Source organism: Schistocerca serialis, chromosome 6, assembly GCF_023864345.2.
Source record: "Schistocerca serialis cubense isolate TAMUIC-IGC-003099 chromosome 6, iqSchSeri2.2, whole genome shotgun sequence".
NCBI classification, from domain to species: Eukaryota; Metazoa; Arthropoda; class Insecta; order Orthoptera; family Acrididae; genus Schistocerca; species Schistocerca serialis.
The window spans coordinates 531,567,486-531,578,230 of NC_064643.1; the positions used below are offsets into that span (position 1 = coordinate 531,567,486).

General features: G+C 43.5%; 1 pseudogene; it reads right to left on the reverse strand.

Moving 5' to 3' along the window:
* Positions 1-516: 516 nt before the first annotated feature.
* Positions 517-634, reverse strand: LOC126485448 (5S ribosomal RNA; annotated as a pseudogene).
* Positions 635-10,745: the final 10,111 nt, after the last annotated feature.

Here is a 10,745-nt window from a genome sequence, read left to right on the forward strand (position 1 = left end):
AATTGCACTGTTTGATTTTGGTAATAGATTTGAGCAACAGTTTTGATTTAATTTCGTGCATAGTGAACGACAGTTTGTTTTGCCTTTATGTAAAGGCACTGGAATTGTAGTTTCAGTTCAACCTTTTATAACAGAGGACAGTACTTTCACTTTTGAGTTAAAAAGCAGATAAATATTTTAATGCTTATGAACAAACGATCGAGTTGGAGCAAATAACTTTCAACATAATCTCAATTTCCAAGACAAATTCTTTTAAACTGTCTCAGAAATTTTGACTAGAAGTTGAATAACTTTGTAACTTCAGTGGGGAAAAAAGCACTCTTTCTTCAGGCCACGAGTGGCCTACCGGGACCATCCGACCTCCGTGTCATCCTCAGTGGAGGATGCAGATAGGAGGGGCGTGGGGTCAGCACACCACTCTCCCGGTCGTTATGACGGTATTCTTGACCGAAGCCGCTGCTATTCGGTCGAGTAGCTCCTCAATTGGCATCACGAGGCTGAGTGCACCCCGCAAAACGGCAACAGCGCATGGCGTCCTGGATGGTCACCCATCCAAGTGCCGGCCACGCCCGACAGCGCTTAACTTCGGTGATCTCACGGGAACCGGTGTAACCACTGCGGCAAGGACGTTGCCTCATTAGAGAAAGCTCCTTCTAAATTATACCTTTTTTATTGTGTTATGTGTCCCTATGGCCGCCACACACAGTGTCGCCGTGTTGTACCATCGATTTCTGAGGCACTCACCGCAAGGCAGGTGACGCCTCGTTCAACCACCACAGTCTGATTTCCCCACACCGTCATCGCAGTCCTACACCTCACCACACTGCTCCACCGCTCTGTGGGTCGACGAAGCCTGGTCTGCACAGACAAAAAATCCCATCTCAAGCCCAATGCAAATCACTCTGCCCCGAAATTATCGCTTAAAATATCATCGTAAATTTACGTTCCTATCACGGACCAAAAATTTTTCATTTTCTTTAACACTCACTTTCCTTTGCAAGTATTAGCAAATGTTTTAATAGTGATTTTGAGCTTTCTCTCTCGGATGCTCAGAGCAGACATAAGCTCAAAGAAGCGGTACCCCGACTTGTCCTCCAGAAAGTGTCTATGTTGCAGGTAGTATACTTCTCACAGCTTGGAGACTGCTGACGAGATATACTTTCGGAGCATTGGCTGCAGCAAGCCGTGAATAGGAAACATGGGAAGAAAATCACCTGTGTTTCTGGATGTTGCTGGCAGAATGTGGATTCCAGACTTGTTTCTTCCTTTGCCTTCTGCCTCTTACCTAACAAGATGCAATCTCCTGCTCCTATACCCTCACTCCTGTCGGTTCCTCCAAGAAGTTGACGGTCTGTTCACCTTCCTTAGGTGCACATCGTGTTTAGTATACACGAAATTGTAACACCCTGGATTCGGACGTTGTTTTGGCTGATAGTTGAAAATAGGTCTAACAAGGGGAGGCCACGACGTTTGGAACGCGGATTTACTTCAGACTTCGTACACTCGTAGTGCTCCATGAGGACAACAAAATGTGTAAGCAGTAGCGCGTACTTCTTAAGCGTTATTGAGAAAATCGCTAGATAATTTCGGTCGTCAAATATATACCTGTGCGTGGCCGTTTTTACCATGAAGCGGCGGCACCCGAGTGGGTAGCGTTCAAGCCTCGTAATCGCTGGATCGACACCCGGTCGTTAGTTTTTTTAATTTCTAACACAGTCGTTTTCTTTACTATTTACATTACAATTGATATAATGGGAAAAATACGTGTAATCGGATGAACTTTTATTAAATTTACAATGTTATTTAGCAGTCTACAAATTTTTATTACCACAAATAATATAATATTAATAACTATCGACTAGTAAACGACCAAACGCATAAAGTGATACTAGTCGATAGTTATGAATATAATATTATTTGTGATATTAAAAATTTGTAGACTGCCAAATAACATTGTAAATTTAATAAAAGTTCATCCGATTACACATATTTTTCCCATTATATCAATTGTAATATAAATAGTAAAGAAAATGACTGTGTTAAAAATAAAAAAAGTTACGAACGGGACTCGATCCAGCGATTACGGGGCTAGAACGCTACCCACTCGGCTGCCGCCGCTTCCTGGCAAAAACGGCCACGCACAGGTATATATTTGACGACCGAAACTATCTTGCGATTTTCTCAATAACGCTTGAGAAGTACACGCTACTACTTACACATCTTGTTGTCCTAATGGAATACTACGAGCGTAATAAGTTTGAACTAAATCCGCGGTCCAAACGTCGAGGCCTCCCCTTGTAAGAATAGTGAGGACCAGTACCACAGGATATGAGTGAATAGTGGTTTGGTGAGATGATGCCTGTCTGACGCCCGAGTGCGTTAGTAAAACCGTGTTGAAAAACCAATCGTTTATTGTTCAACAATGTTGCAATGACATTCCAGGCTGCCTGCAGCATCGACGCAGAAGCAGTGTATTCCTGCCGAGAATGCCCCAATCTCAGCACACAGTCCGTGTGGGCGTTGCGGTGATGGCACGGAGAGCACGAGGCCGCTAAGGACAGCCAGCAGCCCTGCGTCAAATGTGTGAGGTCGCGCTGTGGCGTCCAGTCAGAAGAAGAGCCCGCAGCAGCTGAGTCAGCCCACAGAAGCAGGAGGTGAACAGAGGAAACTGCATTGAGAAATACACTACTGGCCATTAAAATCGCTACACCAAGAAGAAATGCAGATGATAGATGGGTATTCATTGGACAAATATATTATACTAGAACTGACGTGCGATGACATTTCCACGCAATTTGGGTGCATAGATCCTGAGAAATCTGTACCCAGAACAACCACCACTGGCCGTAATAGAGGCCTTCATACGCCTGGGCATTGAGTCAAACAGAGCTTGGATGGCGTGTACAGGTACAGCTGCCCATGCAGCTTCAATACGATACCACAGTTCATCAAGAGTAGTGACTGGCGTATTGTGTCGAGCCAGTTGCTCGGCCACCATTGACCAGACGTTTTCAATTGGTGAGAGATTTGGAGAATGTGCTAATCAGAGCAGCAGCCGAAAATTTTCTGTATACAGAAAGGCCCGTACAGGAACTGCAACATGCGGTCGTGCATTATCCTGCTGAAATGTAAGGTTTTGCAGCGATCGAATGAAGGGTAGAGCCACGTGTCGTAACACATCTGAAATGTAATGTCCACTGTTCAAAGTGCTGTCACTGTGAACAAGAGGTGACCGAGACGTGTAACCAATGGCACCCCATACCATCACGCCGGGTGATACGCCAGTATGGCGATGACGAATACACGCTTCCAATGTGCATTCACCGCCATGTCGCCAAACACGGATGCGACCATTATGATGCTGTAAACAGAAACTGAATTCATCCGAAAAAATGACGTTTCGCCATTCGTGCACCCAGGCTCGTCGTTGAGTACATCATCGTAGACGCTCCTGTCTGTGACGCAGTTTCAAGGGTAACCGCAGCCACGGTCTCCGAGCTGATAGTCCATGCTGCTGCACATGTCGTCGAACTGTTCGTGCAGATGGTTGTTGTCTTGCAAACGTCCCCATCTGTTGACTCAGGGTTCGAGACGTGGCTGCACGATCCGTTGCAGCCATGCGGATAAGATGCCTGTCATCTCGACTGCTAGTGATACGAGGCCGTTGGGATCCATCACGGCGTTCCGTATTACCCTCCTGAACCCACCGATTACATATTCTGCTTACAGTCATTGGATCTCGACCAACGCGGGCAGCAATGTCGCGATATGATAAACCGCAATCGCGATAGGCTACAATCCGACCTTTATCAAAGTCGGAAACGTGATGGTACGCATTTCTCCTCCTTACACGAGGCATGACAACGACGTTTCACCAGGCAACGCCGGTCAACTGCTGTTTGTGTATGAGAAATCGGTTGGAAACTTTCCTCGTGTCAGCACGTTGTAGGTGTCGCCACCGACGCCAAACTCGTGTCAATGCTCTGAAAAGCTAATCATTTGCATATCACAGTATCTTCTACCTGCCGGCTAAATATCGCGTCTGTAGCGCGTCATCTTCGTGGTGTAGCAATTTTAATGGCCAGTAATGGCTGTTTGTAAGGGACTGGCACGTGCTCGTTATGCTGCAGTGCTGGTTTCTTTGCCCCAACTTATAACATCGCTGTGGGCTGAGCATGGGGAAAACAGGACATCTGAGTCATCGCTGCTCCTTCTTTTCGCTGCGTTCGTAACATGGCGGCCTGCCCAAATTGGCTATCGTGTAAGGTAATCGTTTGAGGTGCGCCCGTAATACTTGTAAAATCAGCAGACTTCTCTTGCTGAAATTCCGCCCTGCTCTTAGGGCTTGCCCGCTTTCGTTGCTTCTTGCCTTTCCAGCGAAGGTGTCTGAATTTTTACATGGCTGCACCAGGTACTTTATTTCGCGCTGCAACAAAATACGGAAAATTATATTCCTCTCTAATTTTTCTGTTTACATTTCAAACCAACTTTCTTAGTTGCCCACTCCTTAGCCCTGCCCTCAGTCCCTGTACACTTCAATGATATATACTGGGTGGTCCATTGATCGTGACGGGGCCAAATATCTCACGAAATAAGTGTCAGACGAAAAAATTACGAAGACGAAACTTGCCTAGCTTGAAGGGGAAACCAGATGGCGCTATGGTTGGCCCGCTAGATGGCGCTGCCATAGGTCAAACGGATATAAACTGCGTTTTTATTACATATTCGTGTAGTACGTAAAGAAATATGAATGTTTTAGTTGGACCACTTGTTTCGCTATGTGATAGATGGCGCTGTAATACTCACAAACATATGGCTCACAATTTTAATTGAACAGCTGTTAACAGGTAGGTTTTTTAAATTAAAATACAAAACGTAGGTACGTTTGAATATTTTATTTCGGTTGCTCCAATGTGATACATGTACCTTTGTGAACATATCATTTCTGAGTACGCATGCTGTTACAGCGTGATTACCTGTCAATACCACATTAATGCAATAAATGCTCAAAATGATGTCCGCATTTGGCAATACGTGTAACGACATTCCTGTCAACAGCGAGTAGTTCGCCTTCCGTAATGTTCGCACATGCATTGACAATGCACTGACGCATGTTGTCAGGCGTTGTCGGTGGATCACGATAGCAAATATCCTTCAACGTTCCCCACAGAAAGAAATCCGGGGACGTCAGATTCGGTGAACGTGCGGGCTATGGTATGGCGCTTCGACGACCAACCCACCTGTCATGAAATATGCTATTCAATACCGCTTCAACCGCACACGAGCTATGTGCCGGACATCCATCATGTTGGAAGTACATCGCCATTCTGTTATCCAGTGAAACATCTTGTAGTAACATCGGTAGAACACTACGTAGGAAATCAGCATGCATAGCACACGCCCGTTGGGCGTTTTGATCACAATAGCCATGCGTCAACATGATATCGACCTTTTCTGCAATTGGTAAACGGTCCATTTTAACACGGGTAATGTATCACGAAGCAAATACTGTCCGCGCTGAAGGAATGTTACGTGATACCAAGTACTTGAGAGGAATGTTATGTGATACCACTTACTTATACGTTTGTGACTATTGCAGCGCCATCTATCACAAAGCGAAAAAAGTGGTCCAACTAAAACATTCATATTTCTTTACATACTACACGAATATGTAATAAAAATGTGGGTTCCTGTTTAAAAAAACGCTGTTGATATCCGTTTGACCTATGGCAGCGCCATCTAGCGGGCCAACCATAGCGCCATCTGGTTTCCCCCTTCAAGCTGGATGAATTTCGTTCTTTGTGGTTTTTTCGTTTGATGCATATTTTGCGGGCCGGGGTAGCGGAGCAGTTCTAGGCGCTTCAGTCTGGAACCACGCGACCGCTACGGTTATAATGTATAACGCAACTTCAGATTCGTTGTTCAAACTCAGTTTTATAAAAATGTTCAAATGTGTGTGAAATCTTATGGGACTCAACTGCTAAGGTCATCAGTCTATAAGCTTACACACTACTTAACCTAAATTATCCGAAGGAAAAACACACACACCCATGCCCGAGGGAGGACTCGAACCTCCGCCGGGACCAGCCGCACAGTCCATGACTGCAGCGCCCCAAACCGCTCGGCTAATCCCGCGCGGCTCAGTTTTATAATTCTACCAAAAAATATGATACTGTACTTTTGTATTGTACACAGTGTTTATCATCAAATTCCCATGTTTAATGCTGATTCTGTTCAATTTACTAACATAGCAGCATATCGCTTATATTATAAAAAATCATAACACGATTTATATTACAGAATAAAACCTTAGATTTGATGTTTACATTTCATAACAAAAGGAAAGACATGTTTTATTGTGCTCTTGTGCTTTGCACAATGTTGGTTATCTATTGCCCATGTTCAGTGATGGGTCTATTAATTGTACAAATACTTTATCTGTTCACAGTGTAACACATATTTGATATTATTAGATAGTTCACACCTATAAACCTTCCATTCAACAGAATGCCATATTAGAATTTATTGTACATAACTTTACTTCTCCTTTCGACTTTTAAGTTAGTTTCATCGCTCTAGCAAAAACATATTTCACCGTGTCCACACACTCTATACTGCATTTTGTTGTTGAGATAGCAGTATAGCGGAACTCAAAAATTGACGGTTTTGAGTTAAATGTTTATGTATGTTAAGAAATGTGTTCCACATGAGATGAAAAAGCCCATATCTCAATACAGGTAAGCTTAGCTCTTCTGTAGAAAGTATGAAATCTCATATCTTATAAGACGATCTTAAGACGTGAGACGTCGTATCAGAAAATGTTTCTGCTTAGAAATTTACCCTGCTTCTTTCTCTCTTGTGGCGACATACTAATGATTTAGAGTTTCCTGAGTAATTTAACAGAGTTATAGTTTAGTGATTTATATGCAATAAGTTATTAATTGTTCAAGTAATATGTGCAGAAGATAAAACACACTGTCCAAAAATGGTAAGTACACAAACAACGAAGTATGCTATTTTCAGTAAGAAAACAATCAAGTGTAGGCCTATTACAAAACAACTTTTAACAACAAAGATAAGGTTAGCTTGGATTTGAATTGTGTGATTCTTTCCTCATTTTATTATATGTTATAGTATCAAAGCTTAGCTTTAATTTTGCAGATACTTCTCTGTGCATGCTGGTAGTAATATTATGCTACAGTTCTATAATAATCATACAAAGTGGCCCAGTCATACACAAAATACAAATTTAACATCGAATATGGAAATTTTCTCGAAGTTTCTCTTGGTTCTACAGAAAACTCTAATGCAGGTAAATAATTACGAATCAAAACAAAATTGAATATTGAAGCTGGCCCTATAATTACCTGAAATTTCCTATTCAGGAAACCAAAGTAGAGGAAACGAGAAGAAAATGTCATCGTGAGCACAAAACCACAATATCATGTATTACCTGTATACAAAGAAATGACCTTTTCAACATTAGGATTGGTACAAGGTCAGTCAGTAGTTGGATTAAACAGAGAAAAGAGGCTACTGATTTCAAAACAGAAAAGAAACAGAACGAAGAAGGTAATCCACTGAATGAAAAGGTACGTAAATTTTTACACAAAATTCCCAAGATGCCATCCCATTATCACGAAGCATATCCTTACAAGTTTTATTTGGAGTCACATTTTCCGTAATTTAGTGAACTGCAGAGAGCGTTCAAAAGTGATGGGATTATTAATAATATTGAACCAATTGCTGGAAAAGATTCATTTGTAAAAGAAATAAAAGAACATGACATTGCTTTATATCGTCTAAAGAAAGATGAATGTGATCTCTGTTTTTCTTGCACATGACATAACATTACAGAGAGTCAGTATAATGGTCACTAGATGAAGACAGGGAGGGCAAGACAGAAGAAGTCAAATGATAAAAAGGTAGCCGAAGCAGGAAAGTGTCGTGTATTTGCCTTGAATGTACAAGCAGTGAAGTTAGTGTCTGGAACCCTGGTCAGTTGTCTTTACTACAAAAAGAAGCTGGCATGTCGCAATTTTACTGTTTACAATGTAGAGGATGGTGCAGTGGTATGTTATTACAGATTTTTAAGACACAGAAATGAAAGATTATGGTAGAAGTGAAACTAAAATACTTTTTGTGATGGCTGTCATTCACATAATCTAACTGTGATTCTCTGAAATGTGTTACAACATTACAGCATAGCAAGAGGTACGACAATCATTCAAAAATATTTACTTACAGGATATCCGGAAATGGAGTGCGTTAGTGTGCATTAAAAAACGGAAAGCAAAAAGAGAAACAAGGGGTCTGTTCTACAGCTAATTACGTTGTCGTGATGAAGCAAGAAGGTATGGCAAACATGAGCAGTATAAAGTAAAGTACACTCCTGGAAATTGAAATAAGAACACTGTGAATTCATTGTCCCAGGAAGGGGAAACTTTATAGACACATTCCTGGGGTCAGATACATCACATGATCACGCTGACAGAACCACAGGCACATAGACACAGGCAACAGAGCATGCACAATGTCGGCACTAGTACAGTGTATATCCACCTTTCGCAGCAATGCAGGCTGTTATTTTCCCATGGAGACGATCGTAGAGATGCTGGATGTAGTCCTGTGGAACGGCTTGCCATGCCATTTCCACCTGGCGCCTCAGTTGGACCAGCGTTCGTGCTGGACGTGCAGACCGCGTGAGACGACGCTTCATCCAGTCCCAAACATGCTCAATGGGGGACAGATCCGGAGATCTTGCTGGCCAGGGTAGTTGACTTACACCTTCTAGAGCACGTTGTGTGGCACGGGATACATGCGAACGTGCATTGTCCTGTTGGAACAGCAAGTTCCCTTGCCGGTCTAGGAATGGTAGAACGATGGGTTCGATGACGGTTTGGATGTACCGTGCACTATTCAGTGTCCCCTCGACGATCACCAGTGGTGTACGGCCAGTGTAGGAGATCGCTCCCCACACCATGATGCCAGGTGTTGGCCCTGTGTGCCTCGGTCGTATGCAGTCCTGATTGTGGCGCTCACCTGCACGGCGCCAAACACGCATACGACCATCATTGGCACCAAGGCAGAAGCGACTCTCATCGCTGAAGACGACACGTCTCCATTCGTCCCTCCATTCACGCCTGTCGCGACACAACTGGAGGCGGGCTGCACGATGTTGGGGCGTGAGCGGAAGACGGCCTAACGGTGTGCGGGACCGTAGCCCAGCTTCATGGAGACGGTTGCGAATGGTCCTCGCCGATACCCCAGGAGCAACAGTGTCCCTAATTTGCTGGGAAGTGGCGGTGCGGTCCCCTACGGCACTGCGTAGGATCCTACGGTCTTGGCGTGCATCCGTGCGTCGCTGCGGTCTGGTCCCAGGTCGACGGGCACGTGCACCTTCTGCCGACCACTGACGACAACATCGATGTACTGTGAATATCTCACGCCCCACGTGTTGAGCAATTCGGCGGTACGTCCACCCGGCCTCCCGCGTGCCCACTATACGCCCTCGCTCAAAGTCCGTCAACTGCACATACGGTTCACGTCCACGCTGTCGCGGCATGCTACCAGTGTTAAAGACTGCGATGGAGCTCCGTATGCCACGGCAAACTGGCTGACACTGACGGCGGCGGTGCACAAACGCTGCGCAGCTAGCGCCATTCGACGGCCAACACCGCGGTTCCTGGTGTGTCCGCTGTGCCGTGCGTGTGATCATTGCTTGTACAGCCCTCTCGCAGTGTCCGGAGCAAGTATGGTGGGCCTGACACACCGGTGTCAATGTGTTCTTTTTTCCATTTCCATAAAGACTTCTCTCACATTCTGCTCTACAAATCAGTTCATCTCAAGAATAAAGTAAGGGATCAGTTTGTTCCAGACATATTAGGTCTGATGTATGGTCCATCTGTGGATATAACTGAAACTGGAAGAGGATTGGAAATTACTCCCAAGACGCCATAATACAGTAATCAGGAATATAAAAAAGACTATAAACTCTACCACAAAATAATCATGATTTAATGGGCTAAAATCAGTTATTCCAAGAGATTAGGATCGTTTTTATGTAGGTTTTCTTTACAAATAATGTCAATCAAATTATGGGAACAACACAAAGAATTTTTTCGTAAGTATTATTTTGTATGAAAAGAATTCAATTTAAGGTTTATATATTTGTCTGGTCGGTTCTGTTTGTAACATGAAAAGCTATTTGAATGCAAAAACTTATAACTTGTGGTATGTTAACAACTTTTTGTGAAAACTTCGTATCTTGTTAAATAAGGTAATAAATAGCATAAAACTGCTAAATACTATGAGCAGTCGATATTGTTACTTTAGTTTATGGCTCAACACCACTTTAAAGTAGTATGACTTGTATCAATTAAATTGTATTTATAAGAAACTTGACTTAGTCTCCTGCAAACACGTATTTATGAGATAGGAGGTTTTGCTATCTCAACGACGATTTTACCAAACTAAGAGGATCTTCGGTTAGCAACCGAGTAAATAGGACTGCAATAGTTAATCTCCCAATTGTTATTATTTTTTGCGAAAGAAGCAGGGAAAAGTGATTAGGATACATACACGTCGAATGTGTTAAATAAATACAGCACGATCAAACAATAAATATGGACTGTGGCTCATTCGGGGAGGGAGGAGGTCTCCCTTCCCCCTCCCCGACGTGGAGTTATACGACCGGGAATCACAGGGAGCGGAAGCTCTCCTGAACATGAGTATGGACATCGAGC